Source organism: Biomphalaria glabrata, chromosome 14, assembly GCF_947242115.1.
Source record: "Biomphalaria glabrata chromosome 14, xgBioGlab47.1, whole genome shotgun sequence".
Classification (NCBI taxonomy): domain Eukaryota; kingdom Metazoa; phylum Mollusca; class Gastropoda; family Planorbidae; genus Biomphalaria; species Biomphalaria glabrata.
In genome coordinates this window covers 32,377,190-32,389,255 of record NC_074724.1, presented here as the reverse complement: position 1 = coordinate 32,389,255, position 12,066 = coordinate 32,377,190, and the positions used below count along the sequence as shown (strand labels likewise).

Sequence of the window (12,066 nt, the reverse complement as noted above, 5' to 3'; positions counted from 1 at the left end):
CTGCACACCGTTACACCCAAAAATAAAAATAAAAAGATTACTATTTATAGTTTTTCCCGTTATAAATGAAAATCTCGAATAGATTGGGTGTTAGAATCTCAGTAGACATCACGTGACCAAAGGTGATTTGAATAGATTATGAAATATAAACTGGGAAGATCCGATATTTTTTTTAGGCCCCAAAACTTTCGTAAAATTTAAAACGGTTAAGCAAAAATATGACAGACGAGAAAATAGCGAATCAATTAATAATTGTATGTATTGCAAGGCGTTACATAATATAAAACAAAGAAAAACTCACTACAGAGTCAGTAGTTAATTTGAATTAGGTTATACGACTATTTTCTCCATATAAAAAGTACATATAACGACCCAGAAAGATGTGGGGCGACAATGGCGAGTTGTCAATATAAAAAATAAATAAATTACTATTAGATCTAGCTTTTTTTTTTCTCCTGGCCTGTCAACTCTGACTTTTGTTTCACATAGTCCAGAGTCTCACTAACGGACTCTCACCTAAATCTGTTGTTGTTCACATCGATCGATATTGTATTTAAAAAAAAATAATCTAGCACTATCCATCGCTAATGGCGCGCTCTCTCATTTGATGGCTTGGTTAAAGTCACGTCTGTTAGAACTAGTTGATCGTTGTCTAGCAGGCCTGACTACAAAGTGATTTTTTTTTTAAAGTCGCGTTATTTTGTTATTTAAATGCCCCATGCTTCCTCCCCTACAAATGTTTGGATGTGTTCTTTAAAAAAAACAACAAAAAAAACTCTTGTTCTAATGTGCAGACGTGTACGTAGAACGCTATGCTGACACCCCTACGGACTTTTCGAAAAGTGAACTCGTCCATGTCGAGTTGAAACCATTAGGCTTCCTTCGATAAGGCACGTGATAGGCGGAGCGAGACCAAAAAGACTGCGTGTTAGATACACACACAGACGATGGAGAAAGAGCGAGGGCGATGTGGGGCGCGAGAGGCAGGAGGGGGGGGGGAAACTGCAAATAGGAGGGGGGGAGGGTGAAAGAGGGTAAACTGGGATCTCTAGACTACTTGGACCGTAAAATCTTTGTTGTCAAGGCGCGTAAAAAAAAAAGTACAAAAAAGACTGTTTCAGGAATAAAATGTATCCGACCTTTTTTATTTCAAGAACCTAATAATGACACCAAAATAGCGTTCAGGGAATAATAGCGTCCACCACTGTTCGACTTGTTTTATTTTTCTTTATAATCTGTAATCTACAGGAGTCAGGAGGGGTATTTAAATAGTGTACTCATAACAAAAAAAAAAAAAGATGATTTTTTTGCAAGCCTAATAGTCTAAGTTTTACTGTATTAAAAAAAAAAGGGGGGGGGGGGGGCGGGGACGTCAGTAGTCAGTAGCGGCGATGTGTTGCGTTATAATTTGCAGTTGCACCCTTTCTTCTGTGTTCGCCCCCCCCCCTCCTCCCCTCGTCGCCTGATGTACAGTAGCGTAATTGAAGGCAAGTTTGACCTGTTTTTTTTTCTTCTTGTCGTCTCCTTCTCCCGACTCGCAGCACCACTCGACTGCCCTTCGTGCCCCCCCTCCTCCTCCCCCCCCCCGCCCCAGCATCTATTTTTTTGCTTACGTCTGTCTGTCTGACCTTCAAATCGAGGTCAACTGAGGTCGCCCGTGTGGTCGCATGGGTGCATACATTCTTGCCTCACCGCTACAGAGTTTGGGGGGTGGTGGTAGGAGGGGGCAAAGAGGAAGAAGACTTTTGAAAGATGTTTTTCCCGCCTTAGGAGCATCTTTAGGTTGTGATGCGACGATTGCTTTGCGCGTTTGTATGTAACATACGCTGGTATGAATGTATGCCATATAGTTCATATAAATTTGTATGAAATGTTGGCATACTTGGTTGAATGAAATGTTTGTGTATAACATAAGTTTGTATGAAATGTTTGAATTGCACATGTTTGTATTAAGTGTTAGTGTTGACATACGTTTGTATGAAATGTTTGTATATAACATAATAATAATAATAATAGTAATAACAAGGATTGTCTTCGAGTCCCAAGGAAAATGAGGAATGCAGTTTTTCCGGTGGCTACGCAGCCCCACTTTGACCTATATAATTTGCTACAATAGCATACGTTTGTATAAAATGTTTGTATATAACAACCTGTGTTTGTATGAAATTAAATTGTTTGTGAATTAATGTTATTGTTACTGAATGAGTTATATTTTATACAGATCTAGATCATTGATGCCCAATCTACGGACCGTGACCTCATGCTTTACATGCCTTTGAAAAACGTCAGCCCACGGTGCAATAAATTTGCAAAACTAAAAAAAAAAACTATAGAATCGGCCCTTGGCCCCTTGACAAACAAAAATATGGACATCGTGATTTAGATCTAGAGCTATATATGAATCTGATCTTTCGGAATTTCATTGTAACAAAGTGGACTAATGGACACTACTGCAAAATTTTGACAACATACCAAAATATAAAGATCATATCATTTGTCCCTTTGTTAGCTTAGCAGAAAGGTAGGGGAATGTGAGACTTAGAGCTGGGGTGGGCAACCTTTTTCCATCGAGGGCCGCATTAAAACATATTTGGGAATGGAGGGCCGCACACACATATATATATATATATATATATATATATATATATATATATATATATATATATATATATATATATATATATATATAGTGCATTTATAAATTGTTTAATATTCAATGCAGCTTTAAGCAAACTAAAAAAAAATATTCTCAAACCAAGCACGGGCTTAATCGGTTGTTACATTTGCCATCTTGTTTCAAGCCAATGCAACACTTTCAACACAGTTTTTCATAGCATTGAATAAATACTGGTTTGAGTTTGTGTCTTTGACTGAATGTTTCGAAATATTGCCAATAAGAGTAATCTTCGTTTGTTTAACACTTTTCGAATGAAGTGTAGAGACAATGTTTCTTTAACCTCTTCATCATATATAGTGTTAAGAATAGGAAGTTTCAGTAGTTTCTGTAGATATTTACAATTATTTATTTTAATATATTGGCATTTTTTTTATATGTATAATTTTTGGGCACACCGGATTTCTGTAGGTGTTCGCGGGACGCATAAAGGCACTCCGGAGGGCCGCATGTGACCTGGGGCCTTAATTTGCCCACCCTTGACTTTGAGCAATCAAAGTTCTCCACTTTCAACGTATAGAGTCAGCCCCGCAAGAGACTAGCTAGGCCTAGACCTAGTTCGCTCCTTTACAATACACATTCAAATGCTGTTTATTGAACTATCTTGTAGGTTCTCTCTATAAGCTATTCCACATTATCGCATCGTGACTTATAAAAATGGTCCCAAAAAATATTATTTAACTTTAAACTGACAGCAGATAGTAAAGTAAGGTTTCCCCTTTTATACCTTGCGATCTATAGGGCAGATGATGTTAGGTCATCTGTTTCTGTGGCCCACGGTTGGCGAGCAGGGTGTCACGTGGCCAGCACAAAACCCAGCCTCCTTTTTTTTTAACAAACAGTAGAAAGTCGTTCTGCTCTCTAGATATACTTGAAATAAGCGAGAAAGTGTTACAGAGTATCACACAGCCAACTTCATACTGTAGCTGAGGCTTTGGACAGCGGTCTAGGCCTATTTTTCACATAACAACTCGGTTCTCCGTAGTGTCCTCACTTGGTCTTACATTTATTTTTAACAATTTTTAAAATAACCGGGTGATTTGGAATGAAGGTTTTTTGTGTTTTTTTTTCTTATAGGAAACCTCAGAATTTGCGCTATTCAATTTTAGATTTATCCTCATGGAAATCCTTGGGCCTCTTTTCTTTGCCTCTTTACATGCCTCTTCTGTGGGCCCTCTTGCCTTTTATTTATATACTTTTACCATTAGTAGTCACAACGGCTGCACTTTCAAACTGGTTTCAAAATATTTTTATAAATAAATTTGGATATAGTTAAAATAGGTGAAGCAAAAATGAATAAAAACTTGCAAACAAAAAGTGTAAATATCAAATATATATTTTGTCGGATGTGTCATTAACTTCGATTCTAGTGACCTCTGAACCTGGTGCCAATGCCTTGTCACCACACACCAATGTTGTCTTCAGACATTGTTTCCATTTAATTGCTATAATTCCAATTCCCAATATAGACTGGTTTCTAAATATTTTTATAAATAAATTTGGATATAGAGTTAAAATAGGTGAAGCAAAAATGAATAAAAACTTGCAACAAAAAGTGTAAATGTCAAATATATATTTTGTCGATGTGTCATTAACTGATAACTTTGATTCTAGTGACATCTGAACCTGGTGCCAGTGCCTTGTCACAACACACCATTGTTGTCTTTAATACATGTTACAATCTAGTCTAGCTCTTCAGACATTAATTTTTTTGTTGTTCTTATGTATTTATGTCTACGAATCTTGTTGTCTATTTTCAGACTGAGTGATGCATTATGTCTATGTGGTTTAAAACTCCTAGCCAGGTAAACTCATTTGTTCACATGTCATGCAAAGGTGCACCAAAATTGTTTTCTTGAGGGAACAAAAAAAGATTTGATGGTTACGGCTATAACAGTGCAAGTCTCATGTTGTATTACGACATTGTCGCAAACGTCGAGCGGTACTAAATTTACGACATTAACCTATAGGGAGATTGGTACATCTAAATGTAAACATTTTACGAGGCTTTGGTGAATTGTACACTTTCCTTCATTTTTCTTTTTGGTGCGCTCTTGCAACAGTTTCTTTGTTAGAAATAGCATTGTCTAGCATTGGCTGTGTTGCAAAACTGTTGGGGATTTCATCAATAACTCACGCTCAGAAGGCATGGGGTTAAGGTTTAATTCACTGATTATATACGTAAAGTAAATTTCCCCTTTCAGACGTTGCGATCTATAGGGCAGATGATATTATGGTCATATGTTTCTTTGGTCAACGGCTAACGTGCAGGGTGTCAAAACATTTTACAAACAATCATGTAGTTTTGTATCTATTTCTCCAGTTCCTCTTTAGTGTGATTCAGGTCCGCAAGAAATAAAGCTCCGAGACATAATCAGTGGGGGGTGCGGGGGCTGAATAGTTAAAGCGCTTTGCTTCCGAACCTGGCGTCCTGGGTTCGAGTCTCGGTGAAGACAGGGATTTTTAAATTAGGGTTTCTTAGGGCGCCCCCTGAGTCCATCCAGCTCTAATGGGTACATGGCTTTAGTTGGAGTTGTGCTGGCCACATGACACCCTCGTTAACCACAGAAGCAGATGACCTTTACATCATCTGCCCTATAGACCACATGGTCTGAAAGGGGGAACTTCACTACTTTCTGTTACTTATTTTTGTTTTATAAGTTTAAATGACTCAAAACATTCATATCTTTACTTTTATAAACAAGATTATGTTTGTATTGAAGGTGGTCTTTATAAAACAAACAAAAAAATATATTGTTTCGGTCGAAATTCATTTTTGTATTGCCATAGCAACGTTACGTCTGCCTGCCATGAGTCAGTGCCCGCGTAGACACAACACGAAATACGAGCCTAGTGATTACGCATTCACATCTGTAGTGTGTCGGCACGTAGACCGTCTTAAGAGCTTAAGATAATGTTTGATGATAACGCTGGGTACTAACTTTGCGCCAGTCGGACGCAGGATAAGAGAATTTAGGGGGAAAAAAATACTTGCGTATTCTGAGTGTCTGGGGCCGTGCCCAAGATTATAATAATCTCTCTTTCTCCCTTTCTTTCTCTCTTCTCTCCCTTTCTCCTACTCTCCCTCTCTCTCCTCCTCTCTTTCTCTCTCTCCATCTCTCTCTTCCTTCTGTTTCTTATTCTCTCGCGATGGACACAAATCTATTAGCGAGTTGGTGTTTTAACTTAAGGTGTTTGATTGAACTCAACTGTTGGATACTAGCTGGGCATTTTCACTAACGCCTGCCGTACGGAGGACACTATTTAAAAAAAAAGGAGGACCTGTCCTTATTTTGTCTGGTAGCACCAAGTTTGGGGGACATAAGGCTGTTACATTTTATGCTATGGGAATTGAGTTCTCAGGTCTAGGGTTAGGGTTAGCACTAATGTGGTAACGAAAAGTGGTAAAGGCGTTTACTGGTATCAGAAAGTGTGGGTTAGGTTTAGTGAACTGTTTGCTAGTATAAAAGGAAGGGGGGGTAGGTTTAAGGAAGCGTTGACACCTAACCAATTCAAGCATACGTCTGCTCGTCAGCCTTGATTTATTCACAGTAACGTCTTGTAAATGACGCGCGTCAGGGGATGAGAGTGTGTGTGAGGCAGAGGGTGCCGTGAGGCGCCAAACGCAGGCTGCCTGGGCGTGAGTTGCCCACGACATGTATACCTAGCAACCGTTACCTCTTGTAGTCTAGGGGTTTTCATCACTGCGTGCCAGGACCGTGGGTTGGTGAGGTTCGTGTCTGGTGCTTACCTTATGGATGTCATAACAAGTTGGGGTGTTGACAGGTGGATGTTGGGTAGGTCTGTTGCGGGGCTTTAGGTTAAACATTTTCTATAAATCTCTCGCTTTCCCCCCTCTTTTCAAATTGCGGAGATATTGGCGCTACTTACTATTCTCTCCCTTCTTTCTCTTATCATTGTTGTATTAGAGCTTTTGATACTTTGCATATTTGACATTATTGAATTCAGAAACAGAGGCTATCTAACATATAAATACACTGAGAGTAGCGGGTGAGGGGGGATTTCAGTGGGAAAGACATAGACACGAAAGGCGGACGATCAAACTTAAGGGAAAAAGTAAACTAAGCGGCAAACAGACATATGGGTCATACATATGGATATGGATATTAAATACTTGGGACACATAAGTAGCAGGACATACATAGGAAAGAAATAGAAAAGTAAAAACCTTTGGGGATGGCTAGGGAGGGAGGGTAATGTTAGGGATTTAAGTTAGACCGTTACTAAGGAGTGGGGAGGGAGGATAATTTGGTAATCGATAATTAGCATATTGGATCTTATATAATTCAGAAACAAAAACTATCTCACATAGAAAAAGTCATGCATAAAACGCATCTAGCTCATACATAACAATACCTATAGGATCCTTAGACAAATATGGGACATACATGGGAAATACAAAGGGATTAAATAGAAAAACAAGTTGCTCTTATGTACACACGTATATTTTATCAAGGGAGGTTTAAATGAGTTACAACCAGAACTTGTATCGAAATTGGGACCCCACGACGACCTGCTAACAACTGTAAAAAAAAAAAAAAAACAACGCTAATTAAAACTCTATGGCCTTAATACAAGGTCTTCGGGGCTCGTAAAGACTTTTCTTTAGAAAACAGTGCCAGGAAAAAGAAGAGGCAGACAGAGAAAGACGGAAGACAGCATAAAAGAATAGACGGGCTTGCCATTGAAAGAGGCTCTATCTAAGGCAAAAGATACAGAGGAATAGAGAAAGACGGTCGACTGATCTTGCGTGTTGCCCCTAACGGTCCAACAGACTAGATGATGCTGAAGGTGTTACCTGTAACAAGTGTTCACATGTAGATATCAGACAAGGCTCAAATAAATTAAAAACATTCCATCTCATACAATCTTTAGTCTGGACAACTTATCAACCCGTCATGGTCCATTAGACAGCATTGATTTTCTGTTGCATATCAGCTTCGCTTGTGCCAAGAGGATTTAACGCCCTTAGTTCCACAAAACACACGCTATCAATTAGACACTCTAAAAAGTGCATAACTTTTATTCTTTTTTTTTTTTTACAAAGCTTTTATCAACAATATATCTGTCTGGTACAATCTGTGTACACGTTATTTCTCGTATCAAGTTGAAACGTTTCACAATTATTTATTGTACCTAACAAAACATAAATGAATTAAAAAAGCAACAACAACTAATCAATTAATTACTTTGTCTAGTACCGAAAAGGGGAAATAAATGCTACTTATTGAGATATGTGGCTGTATATGTGGAGTTATTTTCCTTATTTTTTTGTGCAATTCTCTTAATCCCACGTGACCTCTTATTCTTAAATTAAGTTGAAATTTCGTGCAATCATTCATAGTCGATGACAATACACGAATCAATAATTATAATACAAACAACCACTTTGTAAATTAATTAGTGGTAATTAATTAATTTTGTTATATATTTAGAGATTTTCGGGTTGTTCCCCTTAGATAAACTTTTTTTTTTTTAAATTTTAAAAAAATATTTTGTTTAGTTTAAAAAAAAAATAAAAAGCACTAAATGTATTAAATGCTTATATTCTAGCTAGGACTACATGATTATATTCTAGCTTGGATTAATTGCCTACATCCTAGTAAGGACTAAATTGCTATATTTTAATCTAGTTAGGACCAAATGGCAATGTTTTGGCAAAGACTTATGTGTCTTTTGGGGGTACATAACTGTTCTTGATAAGGCCCAATGTCTATATTCTAGCTAGGACTAAATGCAGAAACCATTCTTTTCCTCTTTATGTCTGTGTTTTATTTCGCCCCAGTCTAGAAATGTTAAGCCCCTCTGATATTCTTTATCTCTGGTGTTTGACTCTCAATCTTTATAATAAAAAAAAAAGGGCGAACACAAAGGCGTGTCTCTGGACAATTTATCTCTACCGAGTCACTGCCTGTAACTAAGATGTGGCGAGCCTTATCTGAGAGCGTTATTTATTATATACATTACAGAACAGGAGGACGGCGACACACAGTAGAAAGGAGAAATAGCTGGCCAGCATTTTATTAAGTTATCATTCATGATTTTTGAGCTGTTCTTAGAGATATAAATTGTCATTATGTGAAAAAAAGAAGAATATATAGCTGATTATCTGAGTGGGAAGCGCTGTGACCGAGTTTTAAAGCGCTTGGCTTCTGAACCGGGGGGTGGGGGATCTCGGGTTCAAATCCTGGTGAAGATTTTTAATTTCGGGATTTTTGGGGCCCAACTCTGATGGGTACCTGACATTAGTCGGGGAAAAAAAACGTAAAGGCGGTTGGTCGTTGTGCTGGCCACATCACACCCTCATTAGCTGTCGGCCACAGAAACAAATGACCTTTACATCATCTACCCCATAGATCTCAAGGTGTGAAAGGGGAACTATTCTCAGGGGGAATATAAGGGCTTATTAATTAATAATTTTCTTTTATAAGCATTTCTTATAAAACTCTTCTCCAGGTCCTGGGGGTGTTGTTGTTAAATATTTTTATAGATACATTTGAATACGTTATAGACATGTTGGCTTAACACGGGAATAGTAGCTATAGTTTTTAGTATCTCATTTGGGTTTTTCTTTGTTGAGGAATAGACTTTAAAGGGTTAGGGTTAGGTTTTCCGGCCTGAATACTAAATGGGAGAGTGGTACGATGTGCAAATGTTAAAAAGCCGAGTTTCCGTCTTTTATCGGAAGTGGATAAAAAGAGGTTGGTCAAAATAAACAATAAATAACTCGGGAAATATATAAGTATATTTAAAATTTGAATGTAAAAATAATTGAGAGCCGGACAAAAAAAAATACTTTCATGAAAGTATTACGTATTTATTTCAAAGGAAGTCAAAGGAAAATCCTTTTAAACTAAATTTTACTAATTTTAAGTTGGAAGTTTGATATATTCCACCCCCCCCTCTCTTTTTCAGACACACTTATATGACAAATTATCACACTATTTATTCAAAGTTTCAAAATGATACATTGAAATAATAAAAGCCAGTGCTTCCGGAAAAACATAGCCACCCGCCCCCTTATTCTTCCTACGCTCCGTAAACCACGCCAGAATGCCAAAGGTGGGCGTCTGTGGTAGCCTAAACATGGGGCCAGCTTGACCGCTTCATCGAACTGGTGCCTCAGTATCCACGCGGCCGCCGTCTCGGTGACAAAATGCCAAACGTCAAAAGTCATCCCATTCCGACTCTTCACCCCGAAACACCAACAGCCCCCCCCCCCCCCAACGTCCCCACTTCCAGCCTCCCTTCATACTAACGGTCTAACTCAAGTCCCTAACATTAACACCCCCCCCCCCCGGCCATCCCCCAACTCCGATGCCACCGCGCATCATTCCCTATCAAACTCAGCTCTCCCCCCCCCCCTCCCCTTACCACACATGGCCTTAAAACTGTGCCTGTGGGGGGACCTCCCCCCCCCCACTCCAATTACGTTAAACTCATCTCAGGATACCGGGCAGCCTCAGTTTTACCTAATCAGTACCGACTTGTCTTTTTTTTTTTTACTTCTCTGCCCCTGGCGTTAAAGGGAGACCACCAAGATAATATAGACAGGAAGGAAGCACAAAAAAGTACTAACGCAGTGGTCCCCAAAGTTATTACTCATTGGCGCAATTAAAAGACTCCGGGAACTAAATGATCGCACATATTATTGAAGGAAAAAATGACCCAGCCCATTTCACCTGCTATTTTAAATGTACAAAAGTTTTTAAGGAAAGTGTTGGACTGCAAGGCTTTAGCGCTATGTATTATGTAGTTGCTCATATCCGTTTGAGATCCGTTGTTATAAAAAACAAAAAACAGTCCGTCACCAAAGGGAAGTAATGTCTTAGGGTGTTGTGAAAGTTGGGTTTGTTCTCACTCTTTAATGGGATTCGACTTTTTATTAAAGCCCCATTTTTTGGGCGTGAAACTAAAAAAAAAATAATAGAAAACACACAAAAGGAGTGAAAAGGAAGGGGAAAAAAAGGATAGGCAGCCTCTTTTGTGTGTTTAAGCTATCTTGATCAAGTCCATTAGACTTGCGAGGTGGACAGGGAGGAGGGGGCTTGGTGTTGTCCCATGACACAATGAACACAGATGTACTAAACCAGGGAGTCTCACTTTGTGTAAAGGACTTTGGTATCCAGTAGGGTGGTATTAAGGACAGAGTGAGATCAAGAATGTTATAGAGCCAGGATTCAATTCTCGAGACGTTTTTTTCGAGTCTAGGGCTCTCTCTCTCTCTCTCTCTCTCTCTCTCTCTCGCTCTCTCTCTCTCGTGTCAGTCATTAATACAAAATTTCAAAACAATGTGATGAAAACAAATACCTAGCCAGGTCAGACTTTTGACCAGCATGATTTTTTTTTTGCAATTCGAAGCTACCACTGGCGAAACGGCAACGTTTCTGCTATACTGATCATGTGATTAACACGCATTCTCTGGCCATGTGATAAACACGGATTCTCGGTCAAGTGATCAACAACGGATTCTCTAGTCATGTGATCAGCAACGCATTCTCTGGTCATGTGTTCAGCAACGGATTCCCTGGTCATTTGATCAGCAACGCATTCCCTGGTCATGTGATCAGCAACGCATTCTCTGGTCATGTGATCAGCAACGCATTCTCTGGTCATGTGATCAGCAACGCATTCCCTTGTCATGTGATCAGCAACGCATTCTCTGGTCATGTGATCAGCAACGCATTCCCTGGTCATGTGATCAGCAACGGATTCCCTGGTCATGTGATCAGCAACGCATTCTCTGGTCATGTGATCAGCAACGCATTCTCTGGTCATGTGATCAGCAACGGATTCTCTGGTCATGTGATCAGCAACGGATTCCCTGGTCATGTGATCAGCAACGCATTCCCTGGTCATGTGATCAGCAACGCATTCCCTGGTCATGTGATCAGCAACGCATTCTCTGGTCATGTGATCAGCAACGGATTCCCTGGTCATGTGATCAGCAACGCATTCCCTGGTCATGTGATCGGCAACGGATTCCCTGGTCATGTGATCAGCAACGCATTCCCTGGTCTTGTGATCAGCAACGGATTCCCTGGTCATGTGATCAGCAACGCATTCTCTGGTCATGTGATCAGCAACGCATTCTCTGGTCATGTGATCAGCTACGCATTCTCTGGTCATGTGATCAGCAACGGATTCTCTGGTCATGTGATCAGCAACGGATTCCCTGGTCATGTGATCAGCAACGCATTCCCTGGTCATGTGATCAGCAACGGATTCCCTGGTCATGTGATCAGCAACGCATTCCCTGGTCTTGTGATCAGCAACGGATTCCCTGGTCATGTGATCAGCAACGGATTCTCTGGTCATGTGGCATCTGGTCCAGCTCCTTCATGGAAACAAAAGGACTATGTCTTGTTGAG

General features: G+C 39.6%; 1 long non-coding RNA gene across 10 annotated transcripts in view; it reads left to right on the top strand.

Moving 5' to 3' along the window:
- Positions 1-12,066, top strand: part of LOC106073339 (uncharacterized) — a 314,185-nt gene that overhangs the window by 128,432 nt on the left and 173,687 nt on the right. For all 10 annotated transcript variants that reach the window (XR_008774787.1, XR_008774790.1, XR_008774791.1 and 7 more), the window contains one exon: positions 4,435-4,479. This is a non-coding gene — a long non-coding RNA (uncharacterized LOC106073339). The remainder of the gene's footprint in view (positions 1-4,434; positions 4,480-12,066) is intronic.